Consider the following 9,079-nt stretch of genomic DNA (forward strand, 5'->3'; position numbering starts at 1 on the left):
TTGTTCTGGGCTAGATCTTAAACCCAACGTCCCCTTAACTTCTATAAATATTTTGTGGCTCATCGCTGTTCACACACAAGGGCGTCCCGTAGTCTACGCCTCCAGCCCCAGGGCCACAACAGCAATTGTGTCCTAGCCTTTCACAGCTCAGGCGTAGTCACCCGTCACTTTCCCCTAGAGTGACAACGTCTCCCCCGCTGCACTTCAGAATTCTGCAGTTAAACTGTAATGTATTAACTGGAAAGATCACGGAGATAGTCGATTTCATGAATCGGCACAACATCCGCATTGCCGCGATTCAAGAGACTAAACTCACAGCAAGATCTGCTCTGCATACTTGCTCTGGGTATAATGTCCACAAAAAAGATCGCGAGAGCGGAAATGGAGGGGGTCTCACTTTTATCATACACCACTCAGTACAATATCATATATTTTATCCCGACGTCGGCCGCAGGGACTGTGTCTTAGAACGTCAAGGCTTATCGTTCGGTCCGGCGATGCAAACCTAGAAATCATCAATATCTACATCCCTACTGCCACCTGTTGCCCCAGTGGATATCACCCTAATATCAGCGCCTTACTCACTGCCAAAAATCGCATTATCTTAGGCGATTTCAATGCCCATCACGATCTATGGCAATCAAACTTGCAGGCAGACAGAAGGCGTGAGATATTGGCGGACCAAATAGAAGAAACGACGGTCTGCACAATAAACGGAGACGCCCCCACACGTATGGTAGGAAGCTGTCACAGTTCGTCGGATATATCAATCGTGAGCGCAGGACTCGTAAACTGCGTCAACTGGCATCCGACAACCTGCCTATACTTCTTTCGCTCGAGCGTGGCGCCGACTTCATCGTTATCGAAAAACGCACTTTCATAAACTTTAAAAAAGGAAAGTGGGACGAATACAAATCCTTTACAGACAACCGCTTTGCTGCCCTCCCTATCCCGACTGATGCTCGCCAAGGTCAGCGCGCTTTCCGCCAGGTCATTGAATCCGCCTCGGCTCGCTTTATTCCCGCCGGAAGAATTCCCGAAATTCGGCCCCATTTTCCCGCGGAGGCCGCAAATCTAGCGAGAAAACGTGACCTTATAAGACAGCTCGACTCCGGCGACCCCCAAATAAGGGATATAAACCAACGCATCAGATTGATTGGGGATGAACACAAGCGGACGAAATGGGAGGAGCATCTAAGTAGTTTTAACCTCTCTGCCGGTGTGGGTAAGCTTTGGTCCACCATAAGTCCCTATCGAATCCGTCCAATCGCCTTTGGCGATAAAGTGCTGTCGGATGCGAACAAATGCGCGAGCGCTTTTTGCCGACAATATATATAATGCATTCTACGGTTGGCAATGCTAGGCGGAGGGCCAACAGACGCGCACATAAACATAAAAATAGCGCGTCCCCAATTACCATCACCGCCAAATAGGTTGAGGATGGCATCAATCGTGCTAAACCATCTAAAGCAGGGGGCCCAGACGGCATTGCCATGCCGATGCTTAAAAGCCTAGGAGAAGAGGGTTTCAAATATTTAGCACCTGTATTCAACTTCTCTCTTTCCACCTTTGCCGTCCCCGGAAAATGGGAATGGCCAAGGTGGTCCCGCTACTAAAGCTTGGGAAACCAGCTAACGTAGGAGACTCATATCGCCCGATATCTCTCCTATCGCCAGTAGCTAAGACGCTTGAAGGCATTTTGCTCCCCTATTTCAAAGCAAATTTGCAACTAGCCTGTCATCAGCATCGCTTTAGAAAATTTCATAGCACTACCACCGCACTAAATGCCATTAGCAGCCAGATAAATTACGGATTAAATCAAAGCCCACACCATAGTAAAGTACTCGTTGCGCTAGACTTATCAAAAGCTTTTGATGCGGTCAACCATAGCACTTACTGCAAGACCTGGAAGGGTCTACCCTTCCCTCAAGTCTTAAAAGGTGCACTGCAAATTATCTGAGGGCCGGCAGGCATCGGTACAATTGAGAAACTCAACATCAAAACCAAGAAGAATTAAACAAGGGATTGTTGTTGTTATAGCTATAAGGTTTCTCCCCGAAGGCTTTGGGGAGTGTTATTGATGTGATAGTCCTTTGCCGTATACAGATCCGGTACGCTCCGGTGACACAGCACCATTAAGGTGCTAGCCCGACCATATCGGGAACGATTTATATGGCCACATTAAACCTTCAGGCCATCCCTCCCTCCCCACCCCAAAGTTTCATGAAGAGCTTGGGGTCGCCAGAGCCTCTTCTGTTAATGAAACAGGATTCGCCGCGGATAGGTGAGGTTGACAATTAGGTTTGGAGGAGCTACATATTGCGCTGGCAACCTGAAAGGATTGCGCTACACAGCTCCTTGAATCTGGTATTTTAGTCCCCTCTGACGACAGGCATACCTACCGCGGGTATATTCTGACCCCCTAACCCGCTGGGGGCTAATATAAATATGTAAAACTGAGCCCGAGTTTACAAAGCTTCTCATTCGCAACGAAAAATACAATTTACAAAAACAAATCTACACAACATGCCAAATTAATAGAGTCAAAATGTCTCAATTGTGTTGTTAGTGTAGAAATGAGATAAACTGAATTAAGCAAGGAAACAAATATAAGCAGGATAGCCTAGTGGTTGAGGCAACTGCAGTTTAACCGTGTGATTCGCGGTGAAACCTTTGATAACAGTACGAAATTGCCTGATGCTGATTACGTTTTCGAAAAGGTACCATCGCAATATGCCAGTAAATGTTTATTTCTTTCTTTTCAGTTTCTCTTAGAAAAACTTAATAATTGCATATTCAATTATTATAAGCCGGTGTTAAGCTCATGCAATCTTAATAATAAGTTTAAATTGAACACGCCATTAAAACAAACAAACATAAACAAGGGGTACACTTTTGTTTAACTTCTACATATCAAAGCTACCTACGCCACCAGAAGGAGTTACTATTGTTTCCTACAACGATGACTGCACAATAATGGCCACAGGCCCAGGCCCACAGATCGATGAGCTTTGCAACAAAATAAACGGCTACCTCCCTGATCTCTCAGTTTCTTCACCTCGCGAAACCTGACATTGCCACCGAATAAATCATCGGCGACCTTATTTACAACGTTGACGTCCCAAATTTTTAACAATTTTAACATCCACGTCGATGGCACTACGCTACCGACTGTCTTATACCCCAAAATCTTGGGTGTGACTTTTGATCAGGATCTACATTTTGGTGACCATGCAGCCGCAATTGTACCAAAAATGCAGAGACGTAATAAAATCCTCAAATCCCTTGCTGGCTGTACTTGGGGGAGAAGATAAAGAGACGCTCATTACCACTTATAAAGCAACTGGCCAGCCGATTGCATGCTACGCGTCCCCGATATGGTCGCCAAGCCTAAAGACTACTCACTGTAAGAAGCTACAGGCCTGCCAAAATACTGCCCTCAGAAGCGCCACGGGTTGTCTTCTTATGTCCCCAGAACACCATCTTCATAATGAGGCGAGAATACTCCCCATTAGGGAGAGAAATGAAATGCCAACCAAACAGTTCCTGTTAAATACCCAGAAACCTGGGCATCCCAGCAGGCATCACCATTAAGGTGCTAGCCTGAGAACACAGCCGTATGCAGCCAAAAAACACAACCAGGTCCTCAGTGAACTCCACAAACAGGCGTCGCACCTCAATGCCAAGAATTGCCCGGTGAATCCTGTACTCAAAGAACAATACCTTAAACTTGCAGAAGAGGAACGCACACTCCCTAGGTAAACGCTTGTCACTCTAGCTCAACTTCGATCTGAATATTGTAATAAGTTAAAGTCTTACCTATCCAGAATCAACCACGACATACAAAACATATGTCTTGCATGTAACGTGTCCCCACATGACACCAACCATCTCTTCAATTGTATTGTGGAACCAACGCCTCTAACACCCCTCTCATTATTGTCCACCCCGTTAAAACAGCAAGTTCCCTTGGACTCCCGTTAGAGGATATGGATGACAATTTGTGATGGGTCGCACCTATTGGATGTGGCGAATCACTGCTACAACAACAGCAATAGGTTGCGAATTTAGTACATTGTCAAAAAAAATGTTTAATCACAAATTTTACACTAACACGCGAACGTCAATACATTGTTTTAGTAAATACCCATGCTGCATTGACGTGACATTGATGTCGATGACAATACGAAGTGATGGTTGACATTGACAACCATAATAGGGGTGATTTTTTTATTTCGTAACAAGGGTATATGTAACTTTTGAGGAATGGATATCGTATTTTTGCGCATTGCAAGAAACGCCAGGAGAAGAAGTTGTCCATAAGTAGTAACATTATGACATTTCAATCCTGCGACCAGATCAAGTGCGACTCGCTCGCTTTGTTGCGCTCTGGGACGCCATTAACCCCTTTTCTAAATAAGGCTGTATTTTCCAAACATAACGTGTTTGCAAATCAACCGTTAACCAGAATTGTATGCCGTATTTTTCGGGTTTCGACGGAATGTACTGGGGAAATTTACAGCGGCCATGGAAATCCAATAATTGTCCGTCTACTGTGATGGGTTTATGAGGATTGTAAAATATTGAAAGAAAACTAACCCATCGTTCCCAATGATCTGGAATTGGGGCTAATTTATCTTCCCTTCTTCTTTCTCTTCGACTAAGTACGCATTCTAAGCGTATAACTTTTAAGACATGAAAAACGGTGTTTTTGGTAATTTTAAGGGCGTGCAAAGTTTCATTTTTAAATATATTACAAAGCAAGATTATTATTTTTCATATTTAAACTATTGAACATATTTACTTACTTATATAAATCAACCATATCAAAAGTGCGGTAATTGTGCAATTTAGGGGCCCACCCTAAATTAAGGTATCAAAAACCGCGTTTTAATATCTAGATTAAGAATCCGAAAGCGGAAGTTAAATTTTTACCCGTTTAAAAGTTATCGGAGAAGAAGATGTTCCTCAGGTAAATTTTGCTTCCGCACATTAACGTTATTTTAAGCGAATCACATGCCTTTTGGCCTTTAGTATATTAATATAATCTAATAAACGAATAAATGAAAAAATAATTTTTAATTTCATTTATTTACTCATAAAAGCTAAATATTACAAAAAGAACACACACAATAAATACACAAAAACATTCACGCTCTATGTATTTTGTTTTTGTATCTCAATGAATAATTTTCAATTTAATATGTATTTAAGGAGAAGTGAAGATATGTGTTCAAAACATAATAAAACTCGAATCTACCCGATAAATATCAACTCTGGTTCGCACCAATGATTAACATACCTGGTTGTCATTGTGAATCAATCTAAGTGCGATATCTTCTGCATAGACGTCAAAATTCCAAAGTGATTGGATCACCTGATTTGTAATTGACTATCGCTGTCTAATTCTGTATCTCTTTCTATCACCCGCTGAAGATAGCCGGCCCTATGCGCGCCATATTGAACACCCTGTCAAAACGCTAAAAAGTAGCCATATTGAACATCCTTTCAGGCAGTTGGCAGATAACATATCATACTTAGTTTGATTCACAATGCTGGTTGTCGCTGACATGAAAACAACAAATTTGGCAATTGCCATTTGTTATACATCTTCCTTCTTTCGTGTGCTCTGTACAATACGAACTTTAGTAATAGCTATATATTTTATTATTAAAAACCTAATTGAGAAGTAAGTTTTGACTCGTGACTCACAGCGTGAGTATCTATTCAGTAAGCATCTTGAACATTTTGGCAGCCCTTGCGGGGAATCTGCGGCCTTCGGACAGTTTTCTGCACAGTTATGTTATGCTGACTAGCTTGTTGCCAATTCCTTGCTTTTTACAACGTAATCGCTGGATTCTATAACACGGCACGTGTGATTTTCCTGCGATGTAACCTAAGTTTTCACCTGTTTTCAGTAAAACTTAACTAGCGTTCTAGCAAACAATTAGTATTAGACTAATCCTTTGGCTCTCAGAATGGACAAGCCAGCCAAGCAGTTGCTTTTTAACATTTTTGCTTCAAATACGGGCATAACGGCTAAAGCAAAACAAAGGAAAGCTTCTTACAAGCTAGAAAGGAACTTTTGACACAATATTGGGCTAAATTCGTCAGCCTTCACGAACAGATAACCACCGAGTGCAATGTGGAAGACATGGAAGTAGCTGGAAATTCAACGCCGTCGGACTACGAAGCGGTGGAGTGTGCATATACCGAAACAATGGGCAAGATACACCATCTTTTCGAGGGCACTCCTTCGCTTACCAACACTTCGATGTTACAGTTTTTCCAGTCCACGTAGGTGGTTGCTCAACCACTTCCACTCATAGGAATTAGATGGTAATTGTCTCCAATGGTTTCCCTTTGCAACTTTGCAACAAACTAAACGGCTACTTCCCTGATCTCTCCAGTTTCTTCACCTCGCGAAACCTCACATTGTCACCGATTAATCATCGGCGACCTTATTTGCAACATGAACGCACCAAATGGCGACCATTTTGAACATCCACGTCGATGGCACTACGCTACCGACTGCCTTACACCCCAAAATCTTCGGTTTGACGTTTGATCAGGATCTATATTTTGGTGAGCATTCAGCCGCAATTGTATCGAAAATCCAGAGCCGTAATAAAATCCTCAAATCTCTTGCTGGCAGTACTTGGGGAAAAGATAAAGAAACGCTTATTACCTCTTATAAAGCAATTGGCAAAAAAACCAAAAAAAAAAATTTTGGCAGTCCCAATAACGTCTGCGACCCATTTCACAAGCGGTTATGCAGGGTAAATCAATGGTATTTAATTGTGTTGAAATACATATTTCTTGACAAGTTTCAAAATTTACTAGTGCTTCATTCCATCGTTCACATCCTTTGTGACACGATTTTATGGTGCTGGGGTGGATAGCCGATTATGGTTCCTGCTGCTTCTGGGGAAAGCGTCCAGAGGAGATGTTGCCGATGGGCAGGTTGAGCGTTGCGGCCTGGTATGATGATCACTATGGGGAATGCCAATATGCTGAAGCGAGTCGCAAGTCGTGCTGGTGCTTCGATACTTCGTGGTTAGCAATGCGTTATGTTGGCTCACCGCAGTTCCTCTAGCGGGTTCAGATGCGGATGCAACAATTACCGGGAGTTTAGTTAGTCTCAACGTATGGATGGTGCAGTCGATGGTTCAGAAATCAATAATAGCATAGTATAAACCCAAGGGTGCGTCCCAAGAAATATATTTTCGAACACCGAAAGTGATTCACTTCTGTGGTTAGTAACTTAACACCACTTTTACCTGAACCTTGTATCAGTCCTCGTTGAAGATTTTGCAAGTACCCTTTTTGGTATATGAATCCAATGAAGCACTTTGTCTGCTGCCACAAAATATGTTAATTAAAAGAAACAACACTTATCTATTTTGCGTGGTAATTATTTCTTTTGACCCCTTTTATGTAGCACGAGCTATATATTTTAAATAAACTTTTTCGGAGAAAACTATCGACACAGATTATTCAGAAAGAAAAATGGCAATTACTAAATTTAATTTACACGATTGGTTTAGCCGAAAACAAAAGCTGTTGATTTTTTCCAATGAAAATTTTGCAATGACAAAAAGGTGGTGGTTTTTGACAGATGGCGATCATGCCAGATCGCCATCCTGTACTTGCGGCGAATTCGATTTGGTGGATTTTGCGCGGTGGAGGCTGCCACACGGTCATGAGGATTCCCAATAGGGAATTTAAAGGTAAATACAATGGATTGATTCTAGGGATACTTCAATATAAAAAATACAATTCAATGATCGAATACAATAAAAGATACGGGTTATATAAATTCATAGATATTCGATACAATACAATTCAATAATCGAATATAATACCAAGTACGGGTTTAATATTTTAATTCATAGAGATACGTATAAAAAAAGGAGGGAGATGGGGCGGGTGACAGCCTACACCGCGTAACCATTATGCGTCCCCGATATAGTCGCCAAGGCTAAAGACTACTCACTGGAAAAAATTACAAGCCTTCCAGTATACTGCCCTCAGAAGCGCCACGGGTTGTCTTCCTATGTCCCCAGAACACCGTCTTCATAATGAGGCGAGAATACTCCCCATTAAGGAGAGAAATGAAATGATAACCAAACAGGTCATGTTAAATACCCAGAAACTTGCGCATTCCAACAGACATCTGATTGATAAGTCAACACCGCCCAGGGGCTTAAGGAGTCATTTCCGTAAGCATTATGAGGAAATACGGCACCTGAGAGCACAGCCGTATGAAGCCAAAAAACACAAGCTGGCCCTCAGTGAACTCCACAAACAGGTGTTGCACGTCAATGCCAAGAATTGCCCGGTGAATCCTGTATTCAAAGAACAATACCCTAAACTTGCAGAAGAACGCACACTCGCTAGGGAAACGCGTATCACTCTAGGTCAACTTCGATCTGGATACTGTAACAAATTAACCTCTTACCGACATACAAAACATATGTCCTGATTGTGACGTGTCCCACATGACACCAACCATTTCTTCAATTGTATTGTGGAACTAACGCCTCTAACACCCCTCTCATTATTGTCCACCCCCCGTTGAAACAGCAAGTTTCCTTGGACTCCCGTTAGAGGATATTGATGGCAATTTGTGATGGGTCTCACCTACTATTGGATGGGGCGAAGCACTGCTACAACAAGAACAACAGGAATTTAGTACATTGTTAAAAAAAATGTTTTAAATCACATATTTTACACTAAACATCAAACAAGAACTGAACAAATTGTAAATAAACAATTGTCAAAAGTAAAATAATCGATAACACGTCAACGTCAAAACATTGTTTTAGTAAATACCCATTCTGCATTGATGTGATGTTGATGTCGATACGACGTGATGTCGATGACAATACGAAGTGATGATTGACATTGACAACCATAATAGGGGTGATTTTTTTATTCCGAAACAAGGGTAGTGTCCGGAGTAAATGCAAAAGGGGCTTGACCTGGAAGGAGGTGAAAAAGGAGAGTGGGGATTCAAGGCAAATGATCTTTTGACACCTCTCTCGAAATTTTTGGTAGCGTATTAGCAGTCGACCCC

This window comes from Eurosta solidaginis, chromosome 2 (genome assembly GCF_040869045.1).
Source record: "Eurosta solidaginis isolate ZX-2024a chromosome 2, ASM4086904v1, whole genome shotgun sequence".
Lineage (NCBI taxonomy): Eukaryota > Metazoa > Arthropoda > Insecta > Diptera > Tephritidae > Eurosta > Eurosta solidaginis.